Consider the following 23095-nt stretch of genomic DNA (forward strand, 5'->3'; position numbering starts at 1 on the left):
AGTGAAAGGGCAGAAATGCAATACGGTGTAATCCTGTCCTTTCTCCCTGTGCTGGTCCCGTTTCGGCAGCCTAGCGCTAACATAGGCACCATTGCACCCTAGTGCAAGGGTGCCTCTGTTGCATTCAGGGTTGTTTTTTTGCAGGAATGGGCACCTATCTGCACAGAAACAATCTTAAGAGAATGTTTCTTCTTTCTATGGGAGCTGCAAAATGCAGCACAAGTAGAAAGAGGAAAAAACGCTAAAAATTAAAAATATTTCTCTTTATACAACCCACCTCAAGAGGCATACGGATTTTGGGCCTCCCCAGGTTTACATGATTTTCTAAATCTGGGGCAGCATCAAAATCCATGGGTGTTGTGTGGAAACACTCACCGCAATACACATGGAACGCCTTCCGAGCGCGGAGTAAGGAGACACAGCGATTTGCTCTGCGTTGCATTACTCAAGATTTATGAGGCCACTCAAAGCCATGCAGGGTGGCTTTGTATGGCTTCATAAATCTGATTCAGAGTCGTGTCATGCATGTACTACTTTAAGTGGTGCAAAAGTGACTCAAGGCTCTCAAACATAACCCCCTTAGAGTATAGTCAGGAGTTGCCCAAATACATTGACAGGAGAGCAGCTGTGTGAAAATATTGTTCCATTAAATTGTAACAAAATATTATCTGACATAAATATTGTGTCTGAAGTTTAATTTAGAATAGTATGGCACATTGATGTTAGCAACAAAAACCAGGGCAAAGGAAAGCATGCTCTTGAAAAACAGCAATAGACAAAGCTAAAGATATGGATTCAGAAAGAAGAGGAAGCTGCGGGAAACCAAAAAGAAAGTGGACCAATGGGAAACAAAATATTTAGCAGCAGTAGCATATATTTTGAATCCTCTTAAAGATTAACAGTCTTAAACATCTGAAGATACTGACGTTCATAACCACTTCAGTTGCCGTATGGACTTGGCATGAATGACAGCTTTTGTGGTAGGACCAGAACAATGACCAAGATCAGGGATCCCTTTGGGCAGGCAAAGTTAATGATGTCATAAGACCCTGTAACTACCTCTATACCAAAGCAAGGATGGAATTGGCACCCCTTTGAACTGCATGCCGATTGTGTACCCTATGTAAGTGAGGCTGCAAGTTCTATGCTTCTCCTGTATCCTAGATAAACATAATTTGAGATATTGCAGATCTGTTGCAGTAATCTTAGTAGCTCTTGGGATTTCTTTTAAAAACTTGGTAGAAGAAATTGAAGGTTGTTTCCCTATGCATTCCACCAATGAAATAAGAGAGGGGATGCCCATATTTTATAACCCAAAAATTACCTTACCTTCCTATCCACATTTGAGGTCTATTCTTTACACCATCATGTCCAGGGAAAGGTAGTTTTTCCAGGTATGACTACAGACAGCATTAGCAGGTTGAATGGCTTCATGCTTTCATTTCTTAAAAAAAAGAATATATTGAAATAAAGAGAGAGAGCCTTAGCCTTTCAACCATTGGCTTTCGTATGATTTTCATGGCTTCCTTTGTTTGGATACTTTGTCCACTGCAGGCATTTCATTTTGAGGATTATTTAATTGTCCCATTTGTATTTCACTAGGTTCTGGTGAAGGTTGTAATTCAAGACCCAGAGTGTGTTCTTTGATGTATTTAATTTTCCTGAAACAACATTTTAATTGTTGATTTATGTAATTTTGTTTTTTAGGAAGTGTGTGCCTTTGGATTACCTACTCCATCATAAAGACACAGTGCTATTCACTAATCCTTGTTGAGCAATCATTTCAATTTGCTTTGATTGTATGTTGTTGGGCTGATGGCTTTTTACTCCCAAAGTAAAAGTGTGTGCACATTCAGGATTTTCTAAAATCCCACAAAGATAATGGCCCTTTGGTCTGTCTAGGAAATATTTTACAGAGGATGCCTATTAAGTTCATCACTTACAATTGGGGAAGCTGGGATTTACATCTAGATTTTCTTACCCATTTCATGAATCCCAAACCAGGTCGACTGGACCTTTTTCCCTGTTCTAGAAGCATAAAGGAAAGATTTTGCCACGTTAACTTTGATCAGCTTTACAATCAAATCCAAATTAAACTCAAAGGATCACTGACTACGAATTGAAATTTCAAAGATTTATTACAAAGCCAAAAATAGTTGGACATACAAACATCTCAGCAAGAGGTTCAGAAAATAGACTGGCACTAATACAAACATAATTCTATGCAGGATTCTTAGACGACTCAAAATAAAAAGCAAAGTCATTTCGAGTAACATCAGGCAACCGAGAACAGTCCCTGCTTGAAGTTTAGACTGCATTTACAAAAGAAAAGAAAATGGTTAGTCTGTGCCTTCACTATTCTAGAGTGGCATCCCTACTTAACATTCCCTTCAGGCCAGAGTAAAGGTGTCAGCAGTGAAGACTTCCAAAGATGTACATTCACTTTCTTTAGGCAGCTAATCTTACTATCGAGCTCGTTCTAAGATGATTCTTCTTACACCCCACTCTGCTCTAAGTTCCTCAAACTCTCTCTGCAGCTACCTACATCCTGCTCTGTCAATCTCCTAACAAAATCTGCTCTCCACCCTCGGGTGCTGTCCCTAATACAAAATCCCGAAAACAGACGACACGCCAAGAGGTACGTCCCTCTGGCAGGTACAGATCTTCAGACTTTTCCAGCATGGCACCTTTCCATCAAAAGGTGCGTTGGTGTGTCCTTGGGTCCCAGGCTCCTTCCTCGCTAAATGTTCCACTCCCAAATTCTTCAGCTTCTCTGAACTCGCGCCTACTATCCTAACTCCTAAACAATGGATTCTTCTACCTAACAAGTCTTGTGGCCTTGCACCTGCAAGCTGAAACACACGGGAACATCTCTGTGAACATTTGAAGTTACAATTTAATATATGATGAGGACAGCTTCTTTCCCGATGAGAGAAATCATTCCTTCTCGACTAAAGCTAACAAAAGAAAATACAGTTAGGCCTCTACCGGCTTCCACATGTCTCAGGCCTTTGCACGTTTAAAGTACATTTCCAACATCTCTTACACATTAAATCTATGTTGATCCACTCATTAATAGGCACATGTATTAATTCATTAAGGCACATCATTACTAATACGACATTTCACCTATGGTTACATTTCTACGTTATGCAAACATTACATTTCCGATTAAGGCACGACATTAGTCTAGGATAAATAAACACATCACTTCATATTGCACTGATCCCCAGCCTACTGTTACATCTCTAATTTCATTAGTAAGATCCTCTAAATATGTGGGTGCTGACTACTCGGGATTATGGTGCACCCTCCAATTTTCAAAAATAACATGGCGCTCTCTCACAATGACAATTCAGCTTCTGTTTCCGTCAATTTGCGTAACATTAGTTTTGAGGGTACAGATTAACTCTACTAATGTGATTTGATGAGCAAAAATGACCTACTCCAGTTTCTATAATATATTAGCCCAAAATGTTGCTTCATTATGGAATTTTCTTTTGCAGACACCTGACCACAACACTTTAAAGAAGCACAACTATTACCCAACAGCCTAAAAAGACAGCCCAATTACCTTTGCCAGTGCTTGTTTCAAAGAAGCTTCCTTTTGTTATATGAATTCTGTTTGAAGGACTCATCTCTAGTCTGTAAAACTGTCTCTCAGCAGGCAGATTGGTGAAAGCACTGATGGTCAGAGTTTCAAACCCGTGGTCAAAGGCTCTTGCACACAGCAGCAAGGGCGGTGAAGAAGGGCGCTGATGTGTAAGCAAATATGAACTACCCCACGGGGCCTGTGTCACCTGGGTGATTTCAAAGGTTTGACCTAATCAAAGGAGGGTCCATCTGATAAAGCCATTAACAACCTGCTTTTCCTGCCCGTCCTCCCTGGGTGATTTATTTGAAAAAGTGTACTCTGTGACTTCTGATTGGCAACCATATGCCACACGCCTATGCCAAGGAAGCTGACAAGATGATTTAGTGATTTTAGTGCTTGTAGGGAGGATATGCAGTGATCTGGAGAGCCATGTGCCCATTCTATAAAGGCAAATTCAGTTGTAACCTTACATTTTACAGGTTTAGATTACTCCACCTTGTATGTGGATAAGTACTTACTCCAAAGTCCTACTCAAGGGGTGAGAAGAGGGCTTCCCAAAGTGTTGTCTACCATGGTACATTAGCAATGCCACACACATGTGTTTTGAGTATTCCCAAACTGTAATCTGCCCCTGGAAATAAATATTTACTTTAACAAATGCTGGGGTAACTCCCTCTCAAGGGTGGCTCAAAGGAAGAATCACAACCTCATTTGGTGGGTGTGTGTGGGAAATGGCTTTCTCCAATGGAAAAAAGGGTATTCCACTTGGAGGAAAAAGCAAGGAAGTAAAACTGAATATTTGCACAAGGGGCTCAATGCACTTTGCTATGGAGAACGCCTTACAAGATGGGAATACGAACACTAGAGAATACCACATGACTTTCTCAGAGTTATACTGTGAAACCTCCACCTAGAACAGTTTTCCAGGCGAACCTCCTGAATGTTTGTGAATTCCAAAATGTAGTAAACAGCAAATGCATGTAGACATAAATCTGCAGGTGCAGAGTTACAAGTTTTTTCATGTGTCTGCCACATGACTTTAAATCCCAGCAAAGCAAACTCAGCCTCTCATGCATTATACTGGCCAGTAGGTGCATTTGTTATTTAACCCCTTCGGCGCTAATGACAAAGCCAGCTCGTCATGGGTGTTACCTGCGCTACGCGGATGATGAGCTGGCTTTGTCATAAACAAGCTATTTTTGAAATTCCCGCGCACAGCGGGAAAAAGCGGTAGCGCGGTAGGGGTTAAAGTACTTGACAGTGGCAAAAGTGTTTCATGACGCACCACGCACTGCTCACTTGCATTTAGCTGAAGACCACCCGTAGGCATCTATCATTTTAGCATTCAGAGAGCCATGGCAGCACACACAAAGGGGCATATTTACTAAAACTCACTCCACGCAGCACAGCAACAAATGTTACTGCGTTGCATGTAAGGGAGAGAGCAGGAAAGCAGCACAAATACTTATATATGGCAATGTCCTCTCTCTCTCTAGCGCCGGTGCACAATTAGACAGCCTAGTGTCATGCACCCACCATTTCACCATATTACAAGTGTGTATGATTTGATTGCTAGAATAGGATTTGTACTGGAAAGGCACTCTTCCAGAACTAAATGCTATGCCCAGACCAACTAAAAAACTGTTCCCACTTTGTATATGTGCTGTAATGTGTTCATGCAACAGTTTGGAGGAATTAAAGCAAGGCTACTCTCAAAATATTTGGCACAAAACCCTGTCTGCTATTGTCAGTAGATAGCACTTTGCCTCAAAACCCATGTGTGGTTGTATGAAAATCCCAGTGTTCCACACATGGAACACCCCCCTCAATGCAAAGTAATTAAAGCAGCTCAAAGCGCTGCTTTCTATAAAAGTACATTTATAATAAACATTTTGCACTAGCTAGCATTACTTTTTTAAAGCAAACCCAGCGCAAAATATTAAATATGTCTCAAAGGGGTAGCTTTAAAAACATTTTGCGCTGGGTTAGCGTCACAAAAGTGACACTAACCAATGCAAAATGTATTTTTTTGCTATTTACTTTCCAGCACAAAATTTGTTTTGTGATGGAAAGCACCCGCAAAGCAGTATAAAGCAGCGCGAGGCACTGCCTTGTGTTACTTAGGGCAGAGGGGGCATTACATGGATAGAACGTGGGCATTCCCATGCAACAACCCATGCCTTTTGATGCAAAACCATATTCGCAAAGATTTGTAGACATGGTTTTGCGCCAAAAGGTAATGTCCCTTCAAAAGAGGTGCTAACATGAGGAATGTTTTCAGTTCTCCCTGCTTTTCTGACTTTGCTTGCGTGCTGCACTGTGCAGCACACATAAAAAGTGGCAAAAGCTTTTTGCCATGTCTAGGCACAGAATTTTGTACAAGAAGGGTACCCTTCCTGTACAAAACATATGCTAGACTCATGCACACGGGAAACATCCTTTACAACGCAACTTTTACCACGCAGTGCCTTTACGACGCAACTTTTACAACGCAAACCATTACAACGCATTGCGCTGGGGGGCGCTCTAGGATAGAGAATAAGTTTAATTTACTATCCAACACCTTCCCTAGTGTTCACGGGGACTGGAGTTGGAATAGTAAATTAAACTATTCACTATCCAGCACCCCAAAGCGCTATGCGTTGTAAAGGTTTGCGTTGTAAAAGCCGCGTTGTAAAGGCATGCGTGGTAAAAGCATGCATTGTAATGTCATACATCCCATGCACACACCCTAGCGTAATGGCGCTAAGGTGTGTGCATGGCGCACGGACGCTGAAATCAGCACCGGCGCAAGGGAAAGGGGAGGAGAAAGCCATATCTCTGAAGATACAGTGCTCTCCTGCTCCCTCCATGTCGCGCAACGCAGCAGAGCCTCATTGCGCTGCGTGACTTTTTTGTAAGCCTCTCCCTCAGAGTGTTGCATTGGTCACAAAGAGAAGCGGCAGCCTCCTCATACCAACAAACCAGACACCTCTCCCATCACTCAAATGATCCTATTAACAATCCATTCGCGCATCAGCTCAGTAAAATGGAAGCCAGAACCCAATGGTGGCATGCAATCTACTATAATGAAAAAAGTCTGTTGTAGCCCTTAATGATTGACAGCAGACGGCAGCTGCCAATCAGTCATTATACCCACAAGCAGATCAAGACCGGTACCCTACAGCTCTGTCTCTTGTCATTACCTCCTCCCCAGGTCTTTTTGCTTTGAAACACATCCACCAAGGGCAACATTTTAGCAGCGCACTAATGGCCACGTAATTTGTACGTAGTCTAATTTTGCAGAGCGTGTTTTGCATTTGAAAGACCCCGTACAGTTGGTGAATCACTGTTTCCAGCTCAGGCTTTCTGAAATTAGCATATTATGCATTGTGTGCCCACATGTCTCCGCCCACTCCTTCGCATTACCATTTGACGAATAGATGTTTTGCTATCGCCTTGATGTTGTTTAGGAATTTCTTCAGCTTGGTGTACACATCTTCCCCAGGCTGGATTATGATATTTCCGAGAAGGTGTATCATTATAGTGTGGTTTAGACTACGAATGTGTTAAGCTTAAATGGCATATAATAACAACTGTGCAGCGCCGAGAGCGAGCCACGCACGAAGAGCGCAATTTAATACACATTCAAAATGTACAGGTAAGGCTCTATCCTCCATGCAGTGAGCCATCATCCCACGCTAATAGCTACATATTTTTAAATAGCAGTGCACTTTGAGAAGAAATATAGCTTCTATGTGAATCCATTGTTTTCAACTTAAAAGATTAACTTTAGCAATAGGATTTAAAATCACTTAGATTTCAGGATGTCGACTTGCATTAGTATGAATTATCCGCTATATGTATCAAGCTATTTAGCATTCGCAAAGGCCGAAATTCTGCGAATTTCGGCCTTTGCGAATGCTAAATAGACAAATGGAATGTATCAAACAAGTTTGATGCAAAATAAGGAATAGCAAAATTCGCTAATCCTTATTTTGCGATTGCACTTAAGGAATTGCAAATTTTGCGATTCCTTAAATGCAATGTATCAAACAAATAGTATGGAAAAAATGCCATTAAGGATTAGCAAATTACCACCAACTTCTAGTTGGTGGTAATTTGCGAATTCTTATAAAAAAGCTTTTTTGAAAAAAACCAAAGGTGCCATATGACGCCCATACATGCCCTTAGGGCATGTATGTGCGCCATATGCCCCCAAATGTCTTTTTCAGGGGTGCAGCAGGGTGTTCTTGAGACACCCCTGCACCCTTGGAAAAATCCCTAATTTGCGATCAGCAAATTGCTAATTGCAAATTGCACTTTCATTCCTATGGGCCTCCTGGCCCATGGAAATGAAGGGGTAATTTGCGATTGACAATTTGCTAATCTCAAATTAGGAATGCTAAGGAATCGCTATTGAAAAGCGATTTTGTACATACATACCGTTTTGCATTTCCTAAATAGCGATTCCTTAAAATTCGTTATTTAGGAAATGCAAAATGGTTTGTTGATACATATAGCGGTATGTTCCTTAAGAATATCTGAATGGTGTATCACTGGCTCCCTGGAACCAATCAAGCGGAGCATATCTAAGTATCATCAGCTATATGAAGAGCAAATATTTTTCCTTTTCACTCTTTGCAGTCCTGAATCCAGTGGCGTAGGTAGGGGGTGGGCGGGGGCAGTTCGGCCCAGGCATCACTCTTTTTGTGGGCGGCAGAGGTGAGTTAGTTGTGTCTGTCAACTAGCACCATCCCCCGCTCTCTGCGAACAAGTCGTCTGCCATCCCTTCCCTCTAAACAAATGCTACGTCTGCCGGCAAGCCCCGCTCTTACCTCTGCACCGGGCAGCAAACTTAGGGGCTGCCCCGGGATGCAGTAGGTCTAGCTATGCCACTGCATAAAATCATTAGGCAGATCTGACAGTTAATCAAAAACAAGCAGAAAAAATGTGACTCCAACAATACTTGGGAATGGCCGCCATACTGTGCTTTGAAAATTATAATTCAGAATGCCACCATACCTAGAGATTCATCAAGCATCTATTTTGCAATTCCTTATTAGCGAAAAATAAGGATTCGCTAATAAGGAATAGCAAAAGGCTATGCATGAAGAACTCGCTAACAAAATAGCGATTTCTTAAAATTCCTTAATTGCGACCCACAAATTGTGAGTCGCAATTAAGAAATACCTCCCCATTCATTCCTATGGGCCTTGATGCATCTATGCCTTCGTGCTTAATTTGAGCCTGTGGTTGCCGGTGATGGCTACCTACACTTATGATTGGGGACTGGCAATAACTATTCTGCATCAGATATTTGCTGAATTCAAGAAAGTAAAAGCACACAGATCGGAAAGACTGCACAACCATCAAATAAGGTGAAAGCAGGCTCCTTCAGGCGAGAGGAAAAGCCTCTGGGAGTGTCTGGTAGTAGATTAAAGAGGCATGAGGTGGAATAAAGACTATCCAGTCGACATTTAGCACGCTGATGTTTAATAGCACTGCTCTCTGGCTTCTGACCAAAGCTTTGGCCCCGGCATTCTTTCCAGTGCTTAATTTGTAATAAAATACATGCCAGGGCTCTCGTCAGGAGGCTGCTTCAGCTTGTACCTCCCATTGCCACTGCCAATGACAATACCAACACAGCTACTAATCATCACACTCCTACAAGGATGACAGTTCAGACTAGTCCAGGCCCTGAAAGCTATAAGAATGACTTGGGTGTCAGGTAATCATCATTCCCAATGTATATTGAATTAGCAAACAACTGTAGTTGTGTCTTATCTCTGAATTAGTCATACAGTGCCACCATGTGTCAAAAGTGCTGGTGTTTATAATTAAGTGCCAGTGCCCAGTACTGGAAACCTCAAGCTCAAATTAAGCACTGTTTCTTCCAGAAATTAAGCTTTGGGCATCACTGTAGAACGGCCTAAAAAACCCACTTCTGGTTGATTGAAACAACTTATCCCTGATTGCAAGCGTTGGGCTAAATTTTGATCCCTGGACAAATACATGTTTGTATAAGGATCACAAAAGGCACATAGATGATGGAGGGAATGTAGAGCAAATCAAACATTCACCTCCAGTCAAGAGATCAGGGTTAAATCCATCGTTCTTTTGCTCACCATTCCACCCCAGTTTAGACCCAGTCATATGCAAATCAGTCTTCGCCTTGTGCCTCATGGGAACAGTCCAGCCCGAATTGCCAAGCCAGGTCTGTCCTGGACTGGAAACAAGCATCCTGGGACCAGTTGCGGGGCATCACCCTTCATCAGCCAGGCTAGCTTGGATCCAGTGAGGCATATAAAGGCCTATCGTGTGCAGAGCACCACACGGATTCCTTTATTATATTTTAAACTCAGGGTGCTCAGAAGAGCTTTTTGTCTTTAGTATAATGGCAATCATGCACAGGGCATGCTGAAGTCATTACACTAAAGTGAAAGGAAAACATGCTTGTTTTTCTTTCACTGAATCAGTGCATGTGGGGCAAATCTCAGCCCACCAAGCACTGATTGGGGTGGGAGAGGAATCGTTGGAGTGGGGAGAATCTCCCCTTTCCAATGATATCTCTGTGCAGTGGATCCCTACTTGGGGATCACCTCAAGAAGGAATCCAACCATTAGACACCAGGGATGGGGGGAGTGGCTTCTTATGTACAGGCTTGTGCTACCCAAGCACATTTTATGATTAAAGTCTTTATGCCCCCCTGGGGGAAGGAAGGGGGTAATTAGCCCTAATCTGCCCCCCTCCCCAGGGTGCAAAAAGCCCACTAAAAAGAAGGGCTTAATTGAAATAAAGTACAAAAGTGAAGGCTGTTCATTATGTGCATGACAATGCCCCATCCCTCAACAAAAAATACTTGCAGTCTTTATGCTCTCCTGGGGGCAGATGGGGGTGATTATCCCCAGTCTGGCCAGCCTGGGAAGGCAGAAAGTCCACAAAATACCAGGTGCATATAAAATAATATAGGGGTGGGGTCTGCCCATCATGTGCTTGCCCATGTCCCCAATCCACCAAAAAACTATGCTTGTAGTCTTTTTGCCCCCTTAGGGGGCAGTACAGGTGATTACCTCCAATCTACCCCCTTGGATGTGGACAGGAGCCCAGTAGACACCATGGAAATTAAAAAAAGATAGGAGTGCAAGCAGCTTCATTCTTATGGGCGTTGTTTTTACATATGGGCCGGGAGAGTGTGGGAAACTCCCAATATCGTCCCACTTGCAATAGTGAATGACTTCGGTTTTTGTGCTTCGGTAAGCTGACACCTAGGAAAATGTACCAGACCCAGACAGTTGTGAAAACTAGATACCTGGGGGAGCCCAGCGAGGTGTGCTTCACGGTGACCCTACAGCATTTTTTTATGACAGTGCCCTGTGTTGCAGGACTGCTTTTTAACATGTAAATTATCCCCAAACTCGACTTTGGTGTTTGTGGCACTTAAAAATCAATAAACAACACTATTTTTGCATATCAGGTACCCCATGGTATCCCAGTGGTGGGCGGTCAGGTACTTATTAGAAAAACCCTTATTACATAGAATTTATATGCCTTGGCTTTAGTGAAATCGCACATTTCACTTCCCACATTGTAGTAAAGTGCTAGAAGCACTGTAGTGTGAGGATTTGCAATATATGTACATATTCAGAAACCCTAAAGTTGCCCTAGGTGATCCAGGGATGTGGCTCCTGTACCTAGAGGCAGGGTGTTTTGTAAAGATATTTTGTAAACCCTGGTGTTGCAGAAATTGCCCAGTTCATTTCCCCCATTGCAGATCCCTAACCACATAGGTTAACATGGCAATAAGTTAATAATTAATAACTCCCATCAGGAATCACCAAAAAAGAATGGTATTGATAAATCTATCAATATGCTATTGTGGAATTTATCCTAAAGTGTACAGACAAGAAGTTATAAGACTTATTTGTCTGTAAACCAAAATTCAGCCTTTTCAATAATCTGCCCTGATTGGTCAGAGTTAAGTGGATTAGCCAGTTTGCTTTTATGAGGTGATAAGTAGCACCTGGGGTGAAATAGCCATTCTAGGAGTAGAGGGTACTGCTGCATAGGAATGCCAGAGCAAGGGGAAGGGGTTGTAAATAAGCATGGGCGTAAAATCCGCTCCGCTCGCGGATTTTTCGGATTTTCGGCAAATTCGCAATCCGCGAACGCTCGCGAATTTGTCGAAAATCCGTGAATCCGCTCGCGGCGGATTTTTTGCTTGGTTGCGGCGCGCGGCGTGGTGCACGGCGTTCACTTTCCGTCATTTTAGCGTTTGCCGAGTTGTTTTTCTTTGCGAGTGACGCGCCATTTTAGATCTTGCTGCGTGTTCCCGCGGGAGTTTGTCGCCCGCGAATACGTACTCGCGGCTTGCCACCTTGCACAGCACACCTCGCGAGAGTTCGCAATTGCGAACACGTAGTTGCGGCGGAAAGGAACAATCTCGCACTTGCGAAATAGATATTTTGCAATTTCGCACAAGAAAATCACCAGCAAACAGGATAAACCTTCAGAAAATTATGATTTTTATCAGAATCACTCCTCAGGTTGACATTTGCATGGCCTTTTTTTTTGCAAGGAGTCCATTTTGGGGGGGGAGGAAGGAAGTGCCCCACAGTCTCCAACTTCCTGTTCCTGTCCAGCAGGCTCCTCCCAGTGCTTTGTCCATCTCCTGGTCACTTTCATTTGGATCTGGAGCTGGAAGGATTACTTTTTGTGGGTGCTGCTGGATATTTGGATTTGAGGCCTTTTTGACTGTCTTTGGATCACTTTTGGATTAGAAATCAACTTTCACAAGTAAGTTTGTTTGGGGCATTACAGTTGCTGCAAGTACAATTTTGGAACTTTTTCAGAAAATTAAATAAATTATATTGTGGGTAGCCACAGTATCCAGTAGGACCAGGGTTGGTTATGGGTGCATGATACAACTGTTTTGTTGAATTTAAACACCATTGAGGCCATGGATGGGCTGGGATTGTGCAGATTTTATTGTTTTTTGTCGTTTTTTTGGGCCTGCTGGTGTGGCCCTTTGCCCAGGGGTGGTGAGTGTTGCATGGGCCTAGTCTTTCTGTGGGGTGTCTTCTTGAATTTAAACATAATTGAGGCCATGGATGGGCTGGGATTGTGCAGATTTTATTGTTTTTTGTCGTTTTTGGGGGGCTGCTGGTGTGGCCTTTTGCTTGCCCAGGGGTGGTGGTGGTGCATGGACTGAGTGTGCCTGTGGTGTGGTCTCACTCTCTTTGATGTAAACATCATGGATGGCATTGGATTGCGGTGATTTCTGGCTGTTTTTCTGTTTTTTGGGGGTGTACTGTTGATGTGGACTGGCCATGTGGGTGGTGGTGGTGGCCATCTTGAGTGCTGGCTGGTACAGGCAACATGTGCTTGGGGTGTAAGGGGGCCATTTTGAGGAGAGGCAGTGTCTGAGGCCTGCACTTATTTTGCCTACTTTTCATCCCTTATGCCCAGGGGTAGTGAGTGTTGCATGGGCCTAGTGTTTCTGAGGGGTGTCTTCTTGAATTTAAACACCATTGAGGCCATGGATGGGCTGGGATTGTGCAGATTTTATTGTTTTTTGTCGTTTTTTTGGGCCTGCTGGTGTGGCCCTTTGCCCAGGGGTGGTGAGTGTTGCATGGGCCTAGTCTTTCTGTGGGGTGTCTTCTTGAATTTAAACACCATTGAGGCCATGGATGGGCTGGGATTGTGCAGATTTTATTGTTTTTTGTCGTTTTTGGGGGGCTGCTGGTGTGGCCTTTTGCTTGCCCAGGGGTGGTGGTGCATGGACTGAGTGTGCCTGTGGTGTGGTCTCACTCTCTTTGATGTAAACATCATGGATGGCATTGGATTGTGGTGATTTCTGGCTGTTTTTCTGTTTTTTGGAGGTGTACTGTTGATGTGGACTGGCCATGTGGGTGGTGGTGGTGGCCATCTTGAGTGCTGGCTGGTACAGGCAACATGTGCTTGGGGTGTAAGGGGGCCATTTTGAGGAGAGGCAGTGTCTGAGGCCTGCACTGATTTTGCCTACTTTTCATCCCTTATGCCCAGGGGTAGTGAGTGTTGCATGGGCCTAGTGTTTCTGAGGGGTGTCTTCTTGAATTTAAACACCATTGAGGCCATGGATGGGCTGGGATTGTGCAGATTTTATTGTTTTTTGTCGTTTTTTTGGGCCTGCTGGTGTGGCCCTTTGCCCAGGGGTGGTGAGTGTTGCATGGGCCTAGTCTTTCTGTGGGGTGTCTTCTTGAATTTAAACACCATTGAGGCCATGGATGGGCTGGGATTGTGCAGATTTTATTGTTTTTTGTCGTTTTTGGGGGGCTGCTGGTGTGGCCTTTTGCTTGCCCAGGGGTGGTGGTGGTGCATGGACTGAGTGTGCCTGTGGTGTGGTCTCACTCTCTTTGATGTAAACATCATGGATGGCATTGGATTGTGGTGATTTCTGGCTGTTTTTCTGTTTTTTGGGGGTGTACTGTTGATGTGGACTGGCCATGTGGGTGGTGGTGGTGGCCATCTTGAGTGCTGGCTGGTACAGGCAACATGTGCTTGGGGTGTAAGGGGGCCATTTTGAGGAGAGGCAGTGTCTGAGGCCTGCACTGATTTTGCCTACTTTTCATCCCTTATGCCCAGGGGTAGTGAGTGTTGCATGGGCCTAGTGTTTCTGAGGGGTGTCTTCTTGAATTTAAACACCATTGAGGCCATGGATGGGCTGGGATTGTGCAGATTTTATTGTTTTTTGTCGTTTTTTTGGGCCTGCTGGTGTGGCCCTTTGCCCAGGGGTGGTGAGTGTTGCATGGGCCTAGTCTTTCTGTGGGGTGTCTTCTTGAATTTAAACACCATTGAGGCCATGGATGGGCTGGGATTGTGCAGATTTTATTGTTTTTTGTCGTTTTTGGGGGGCTGCTGGTGTGGCCTTTTGCTTGCCCAGGGGTGGTGGTGGTGCATGGACTGAGTGTGCCTGTGGTGTGGTCTCACTCTCTTTGATGTAAACATCATGGATGGCATTGGATTGTGGTGATTTCTGGCTGTTTTTCTGTTTTTTGGGGGTGTACTGTTGATGTGGACTGGCCATGTGGGTGGTGGTGGTGGCCATCTTGAGTGCGGGCTGGTACAGGCAACATGTGCTTGGGGTGTAAGGGGGCCATTTTGAGGAGAGGCAGTGTCTGAGGCCTGCACTGATTTTGCCTACTTTTCATCCCTTATGCCCAGGGGTAGTGAGTGTTGCATGGGCCTAGTGTTTCTGAGGGGTGTCTTCTTGAATTTAAACACCATTGAGGCCATGGATGGGCTGGGATTGTGCAGATTTTATTGTTTTTTGTCGTTTTTTTGGGCCTGCTGGTGTGGCCCTTTGCCCAGGGGTGGTGAGTGTTGCATGGGCCTAGTCTTTCTGTGGGGTGTCTTCTTGAATTTAAACACCATTGAGGCCATGGATGGGCTGGGATTGTGCAGATTTTATTGTTTTTTGTCGTTTTTGGGGGCTGCTGGTGTGGCCTTTTGCTTGCCCAGGGGTGGTGGTGGTGCATGGACTGAGTGTGCCTGTGGTGTGGTCTCACTCTCTTTGATGTAAACATCATGGATGGCATTGGATTGTGGTGATTTCTGGCTGTTTTTCTGTTTTTTGGGGGTGTACTGTTGATGTGGACTGGCCATGTGGGTGGTGGTGGTGGTCATCTTGAGTGCTGGCTGGTACAGGCAACATGTGCTTGGGGTGTAAGGGGGCCATTTTGAGGAGAGGCAGTGTCTGAGGCCTGCACTGATTTTGCCTACTTTTCATCCCTTATGCCCAGGGGTAGTGAGTGTTGCATACTTGCATGTCCCTAGTCTTTCTGTGGGGTGTCTTCAATGTAAACATCATGGATGGCATGGGATTGTGCTCATTTTTCTGTGTTTTGTCGATTTTTTGGGGTGTATAACTGAACTGATGTTCCTCTGTCTTCCATTTCTTTTAGGTGCACAAGAAGACTCAATAGAACCACCAGTGCCAGGAAGAAGTCCTGCAGCGGTGTGTGCAGCATAACGTCACGCGACGTCACGTCTGGACACAGAACCCTCTGCAACTCGTGCAACTGCTGCCTGCTGACCTGCTCTGAAGAAGATGGGCCCAAAAAAAGTAACCCGTAGCTCCTCTAGCAAGAAAGGTGCCAGTAAGGAGCAGAAGAAGCAAGTTACCAAGGACACTGGTGTGCCGCCCGCCCCTTTTTTTGGGAGTAAAAAAAAAATTATGCCTGCAGCAGCAGCGGGATCTGCTGGGGACCAAGCTGGCAGCAGCACCCCCGCTCCATTGGGCTCAGTGCCACCACCACCACCACGCCAACTTAAGTCCAAGCCCTTGAGTGCTGCAGAGGCAGCCAGTATACTTCTTCAATCACCATCGACCAGTGATGTTGGCTCATCGCAAGAAAGCAGCAGCAATGTCCCTCAATCAACACAGGTTGTTGTAGCTCATCTGACGAGTGTTGAACAACCACAGCCGCAACAACAATCACATGTGCAAGTACAAGCCCAAGTACATGTGGAAGGAGAGGCAGCGCAAGGAGATGCGCAAGCAGAGGTGCATGGAGGGTCACAACAAGTGCCCACAATAGTTGTTCCTCCCGAAGTAGGGGCACATCAGGAAATCGACAATCAAGGCGAGGTATCATTTGAGGAAGCCACTCCTCCTGATGATCCTTCATTGTCTTCCACACCCCTAGCAAGGAAGAGATCAAGGGTGGTGTCTACATCCTCTTCAAGCACACCTCCTTCTGATGATACGGATCAAACTTGGGAACAAACAAAGGTAGTTAAGCGTAAAAGGAAGCTCGTCCAAAGTCTCAGAGTTATGGAGTGTGATGAGTCTCAACAAGAAGTGGCGGATACTGCTGCTGATGAAGACTCTGCCAACGACGACCCAGTCATCATAAAGGTCACTGCAGCCCCAGCGGGCATGCAGCAAACAGACATTTTGACCCTAGCCCGAAGAGCTGCTGAGCGTGATGATGATGTTGTCGATGAGGAGGCAGTGGAAACACCACAATCATTGGAGTTAAGTAGTACACCAACTCGTCCCGCTTCCATATTTCTTTCTGGCAAGAAGAGACCTCCGTCAACCTCGACCTTAATTAGTGGCGGTGAAAGTGCAAAACGTACAAAAGTTGGGCAATCCACATCCTCCACTTCATCTGGCATTAGCTTCATGACCACCACCACCAGTATCGCCGCCTCCTCCATGTCCCACAGACACTTCAAGTCCCCAGTTTGGGACTTCTTTACTGTTTGTCCAAAAAATCCAAAGTTTGCCATTTGTACCATTTGTAAGCAAGCAGTTAGTCGTGGTAAGCCAGGTACCAACTATGGTACCGGAGGCCAGAGAGGTCATCTTAGGAGACAGCACACTGTCAAATGGTTTGCGCACCTAGATGCGATCAAGAAAGGCCAAATTCAAGGAAACGTTGATGTTTCATCTGATGATGACGAGCAGGAAGAAGACGTGTCAAACACTTCCCTTACACCCAGTACCCCTGTCAGCAGCACACCCAATGTGAGGCACACTAAGAGTGTTGGAGCGAGTGAGACACCAACGCACAAAAGTTCACCAGCGAGCAAAATTGGGTCAACGAAGTCATTATCAGCCCGTAAATGCTTGGTCCAGGGCAACATTAGAACAATGCTTACTTCAGACGTGCCATATGAACGCAACCACCCACTGACGCGTCTGTATAACACTAAGCTGGCTAAAATGCTAGCTGTGGACCTTCTACCTTTTTCTTTTGTAGAAGCGGTAGGTTTTCTTGAATTAGTGGCAACGCTCTGCCCTAAATGGAAAGTTCCGAGCCGGTTCTATTTTGCCAGAGTTGCGGTTCCAGCACTACATGAAGATGTGCTGCAGGCGATTGGGGCAGCTTTGCAGAAGAGTGCTGTTCACACAATACATCTGACAACAGACATGTGGACCAGTGGCCCAGGCCATGATTACATGTGCATCACTGCACACTGGGTCTCTTTTTCAGGTGTTAAAGCAAAGCTAAACGCAGGTGTTGACCCGGACAAAGTTTTCAAAGCTGCTCGGAAACATGCAACACTAGCCATGTTTGGCTTGGAGAAAAGTCACACAGCAGAAAACCTTTTGCAAGAGTTTAACAAAAAGGTCTTGACAATGCTATCCCCCCTAAAACGCAAGATTGGTTATGTTTCCACGGATAATGGCTCCAATGTAGTTAAGGCCATGTCGGAGGGTGGCTATTTCAGAGTGCCATGTTTGGCGCACTGTATCAACCTGGTAGTTCAAAAATTCTTGAGTGATAGAGACAGTGCAGCGTTCGCGGTAATGGCCACCTGCCGCAAAATGTCCAACCATTTCAGCCATTCTTTTAAGGCCCGGAAGCATCTGCGGAGACTGCTACTTCAACGTAGAATGCCAGTGAAAGCACTCATCCAGGAGGTGGCAACACGTTGGAACTCAACCTTCTACATGCTTGAGCGTCTGTATGAGCAGTATACGGTACTCGATCACTATTTCTTCACAGAGGGTAAATCTCAGAAGGAGGACCTGCGGATGACTGCGGCGCAATGGGACATAGTTAAAAGCCTGACAGACATGCTTCGTCCTTTTGAGTTCTTCATGCGTGCAGTCAGCCAGGAGGACTGTAATTTGGGAAAAGCTATCCCATTGTTGTGCATGCTGGAGCACCAACTGATGGCGGTGTCTTCTGAGTTTGAAAAAGAAGATGAAGAAAAAAAAAAACATTTCATTTTGTCAGAGAAATTATTAGAGCGCCTACGTGGTGATGAACGTCTTCAAAAGATCAAGTCCGATCAGCATTACATTTGTGCTACTATTCTGGATCCACGCTACAAAAAGGCGCTGGCCGACGAAGCATTCTTTCCTTTTGATGATGCAGATGTTCAAAACTACAAACATTGGTTAGCCTGGTCAGCCAAGAGGTTTGAAAAAGAACGGCAGGTTATTGAAGGAGAAGCCAGTACATCAGCATCAGCATCAGCAGGCCATCCCCAGTCACAAGAATCCACTTCTGCACCTGTGGCTGGGGCACAAGTGACCTCTCAGCCGTTAAAGACACCGGCAACTGGATCATCTGCACCACACACAATGACAACACTAACAGTGGCTGCGGAGGAGGATTGGCTAAGTTTGATGGGGTATGGTTCTCGAAAAAATGTCACAGCCACAGCAAAAAGTAAGCAAAGTGGAGGAACCGTTGATGACCTTGAGTCGATGGTGCAGGACTATATGAATGACTCAACAGTGGTCTTTCTTAATGAGGAGCCATTGCAGTATTGGCATGGCAAAAAACAATTGTGGCCACAGCTCTACAACCTGGCTATAAACTATTTGTCTTGCCCACTCGCAAGTGTGTCTTCTGAACGTGTTTTCAGTGCTGCTGGTGGCATTGTAACTCCCAAACGGAGCCGCCTCTCGCCCAAAAATGTGGAGCGGCTGACAATGATCAAGATGAATCAGCACCTCATACCACCTGATTACAAAGTACGAGAAAGCACGCCGCATGAAGACGAGGAGGACGGCAACGTAGATGAGGGGATTTTTTCTCTGTTCGGTGGCACTGACCTCATCCAGCCTGAATTCGCAGAGTATGATGACGAAATCTTGTTCTTATTCCCTGACACCGAGCACTGAAAATGAGACAATCAATCAAGAACTTTCTTTTTCGTCCTTATTCCCTTTTATTCCTGTGTGCTTTGTGTCTCTCTTTCTTTGTTTTGCACAGTTAATTTAATTCAAACTTTAATCACCTAATCCCAAAAACAAGACCATCATCAGAACTGTCTTCACTTGTTTGCTTATTGCTTTGAAGGTGCCGCAGTCTACATTCCTCAGGTTCACAAGTTCCGAAGAACATGCTCCTCTATCCTCCTCCTCCAGACTGCGATTTCCCTCCAAGCAGAGTGCTGGATTACGCCCAATGAAGAAAGACTCAGCACTTGTGGGGGTGTTGTACTTCTTTGCGGGTGAGTTGACGGATTTGGGCCCATTGCTGTGAAGCTCTAATAATGGACAAAAGTGTTTTGGACCAAATATGAGGTGGAAATTTCTTGCCGTTTTTGCTGACTTGCTTGCCTTTGAGGTGCTCTTTGGCGGGGTTCCGGGGGTTTGTGGGTAATTTTTGGTGTCTGTCGAAGCACTGCTGCGACAGTCTAATCTTGATTGCATTTGCTTTTCAGGAAATCCGTGGTGGAAAACAGGAGTTATGATGATTGATGATGATGATGACCTAGCTGAACAGCGCCGCATTTGGACCGAAGGCCGAGAGATATTGTAAGTATGAGATTTAGCTTTTTCGCTGTTTGGGGGTGTTGTCGGGTGTTTTTTTGCGGGTGGGTTGGCGGGTCTTGCCTGGGGCATTCCTGGGAAGGTCTAATACCGGATAGAAGTGTTTTTGACAAAATCCATAAGGAACAGCCTTTTTTTTGCTATTTCTTCTGACATCTTGCTCAATGTAGCGTTTTGGGGGGCTTCCTGCTGTTTGTGGGTGGGTTGCGGCCGGGGTCTCTGTCGAAGCACTGCTGCGACAGTCTAATCTTGATTGCATTTGCTTTTCAGGAAATCCGTGGTGGAAAACAGGAGTTATGATGATTGATGATGATGATGACCTAGCTGAACAGCGCCGCATTTGGACCGAAGGCCGAGAGATATTGTAAGTATGAGATTTAGCTTTTTCGCTGTTTGGGGGTGTTGTCGGGTGTTTTTTTGCGGGTGGGTTGGCGGGTCTTGCCTGGGGCATTCCTGGGAAGGTCTAATACCGGATAGAAGTGTTTTGGACAAAATCCATAAGGAACAGCCTTGTTTTTGCTATTTCTTCTGACATCTTGCTCCATGTAGCGTTTTGGGGGGCTTCCTGCTGTTCGTGGGTGGGTTGCGGCCGGGGTCTCTGTCGAAGCACTGCTGCGACAGTCTAATCTTGATTGCATTTGCTTTTCAGGAAATCCGTGGTGGAAAACAGGAGTTATGATGATTGATGATGATGATGACCTAGCTGAACAGCGCCGCATTTGGACCGAAGGCCGAGAGATATTGTAAGTATGAGATTTAGCTTTTTCGCTGTTTGGGGGTGTTGTCGGGTGGTTTTTTGCGGGTGGGTTGGCGGGTCTTGCCTGGGGCATTCCTGGGAAGGTCTAATACCGGATAGAAGTGTTTTGGACAAAATCCATAAGGAACAGCCTTGTTTTTGCTATTTCTTCTGACATCTTGCTCAATGTAGCGTTTTGGGGGGCTTCCTGCTGTTCGTGGGTGGGTTGCGTCCGGGGTCTCTGTCGAAGCACTGCTGCGACAGTCTAATCTTGATTGCATTTGCTTTTCAGGAAATCCGTGGTGGAAAACAGGAGTTATGATGATTGATGATGATGATGACCTAGCTGAACAGCGCCGCATTTGGACCGAAGGCCGAGAGATATTGTAAGTATGAGATTTAGCTTTTTCGCTATTTGGGGGTGTTGTCGGGTGGTTTTTTGCGGGTGGGGTGGCGCCGGCGGGTCTTGCCTGGGGCATTCCTGGGAAGGTCTAATACCGGATAGAAGTGTTTTGGACAAAATCCATAAGGAACAGCCTTTTTTTCAAGGTCAAATTTTGTTCTAAAACACAGTAGTACACCTACCTTGAGGGGAAAGATCCGCTATAATATTTTGGCCATACTTATTGATCCTTAAAAAGGTGACTCAGACAGAGCACGCAATTTCTAAAATATTGTACTGTCTATTAGGGAAATCAAAGTGTGACTTTTTGCACCACACAGCGTACATACCTTTTATTTATTTATCAGTGGTATTGTAATAGCACTTCCTGTTTTCCGTTCAATAATTACAGGCCGGGTTTCAGTCAACATCCGCCAGGCAGGCAGTGGACAGGGTGTCTTCTGTCAGTGGTCACCACATTGATGGACGAAGCGTCAGCTGGAATGGAGGAGTGCCGCCAATAAGAGGAATTGTTTGCTGCATGCTTATTACTTACCAAATTCAACAGGACAACTCCAACAACATACGCAATACAGATACAGTATCCATTGTTGTCTTTTATTCTATGAGTGTGACTGCATGTGCTTACCTTTAGTTTGTAACCAAAGATTGTCTGTATCTTCAATTATTGTTTGTCCATGCTCTGCTTTTTTTTTCTTCTCTCAACAAAACCTACCCAAAAAGAAACCCCCATTCCCATCCATTTTACAAACCCTAACCCTCTTCCCCCGGACTGTGTTGTTTTGCTTGATGTCTGACTAAAATGACATCAATAATTCCACACACTTGCTGGGGAGGATAAGGTCATAGCAGCAACAGGCTGGTGAAGGAATACGAGGATATCTTCTAGACTTACTCAGCTTCAGTACTATATCTTCTAGTAGTAGTAGCCAATGTCAAATAAATTCAACGCAAGTACTAGTTATACTTGCAAGCAAATACTTTACCATTTGTTAGGCTACATTATGGCACTGTTCTAGTGTACTGTCACCTGCTATTTTCTCGATCGTACCGTAACCGTTGTAATGCTACAGTAAGGAGGACAAACAAGGTTTCGTTTTCTTTTTTTCCATAGGCATGCAACTGCCACTGTGTCACACCACTAGTACCACCGCAATGAGGAAATGTCACCCGCCCAGGATTGACAACGTTAATCCCCATTTCACCTGGAGCCAGCCCTGGGCCTAGCCCTAATTTCTAACACAAATTACAGGTAAGATAAGCGTTTGGTGGGAGGTAGTATAATGGAGTATTATTTCGGAGTAGACAAGAGATTGACGGTTGTACTACTAAAGTCCTACGACTGTTCAGGAAAACAAAGTTACTGTTACACCCCCGCCCCCCACCCACCAGACTGAAAAGCAGTAAAAAACAGGTATGGTCAGATAAAGTTGAAAAATATATTTATTTAGCCCTAACAAAATAATCTCCCTCACCCACCCTAACCCCAACGATTGTCTCTGAAACGTCCCAAAACGATCCCAACTCCCAAATCCCACCCCCCAAAAGTCTATAAAAAAAGGGCAAGGGACACTCCACTACTGGAGGGTGCTGGTGCTGGTGCATGATGCGGCATGGGCATCATACTCCTTGCGGAGGGTGGCAAGCTCGGAGCGGAGGCCCTTAACCAAGTTCTTATACCTCAGGACCTCCTGCTCCAGGTTGGACATGCGGACTCGTAGGCGGCGTTGGCGTTCCTTGCAGCTCCTGTGGGGGGCAGCTGGTATTTCGGTTGCTTGGCGGTGGCGGTCGGCTTTCTTAGCCCGGCTCGGTCCCGCTGGCTTAGTCACGGAGGAGGATGCAGTGGTCACAGTCGAGGATGTTGCCCCGCTCGACTGCGTGTCCTCCTCCTCCTCCAGGGCCACCAGCCGCCGATATTCGGCGACTGTGGCCTCCAGCCTCCGTTGCCGGGCCAATCTAGCCTGCTCCCTCCTTGTTGTTGATTTGGAAGGAGCAACTATATGAAGAAAGAAAGACATAGTCTGTAACCAATGCTCCTTATTAATAACACAAAGTGATTGAGCCGAAAGTTGGGTCACAGAGTACAAGTAGCAAATTGAA

This window comes from Lissotriton helveticus, chromosome 7 (genome assembly GCF_964261635.1).
Source record: "Lissotriton helveticus chromosome 7, aLisHel1.1, whole genome shotgun sequence".
NCBI classification, from domain to species: Eukaryota; Metazoa; Chordata; class Amphibia; order Caudata; family Salamandridae; genus Lissotriton; species Lissotriton helveticus.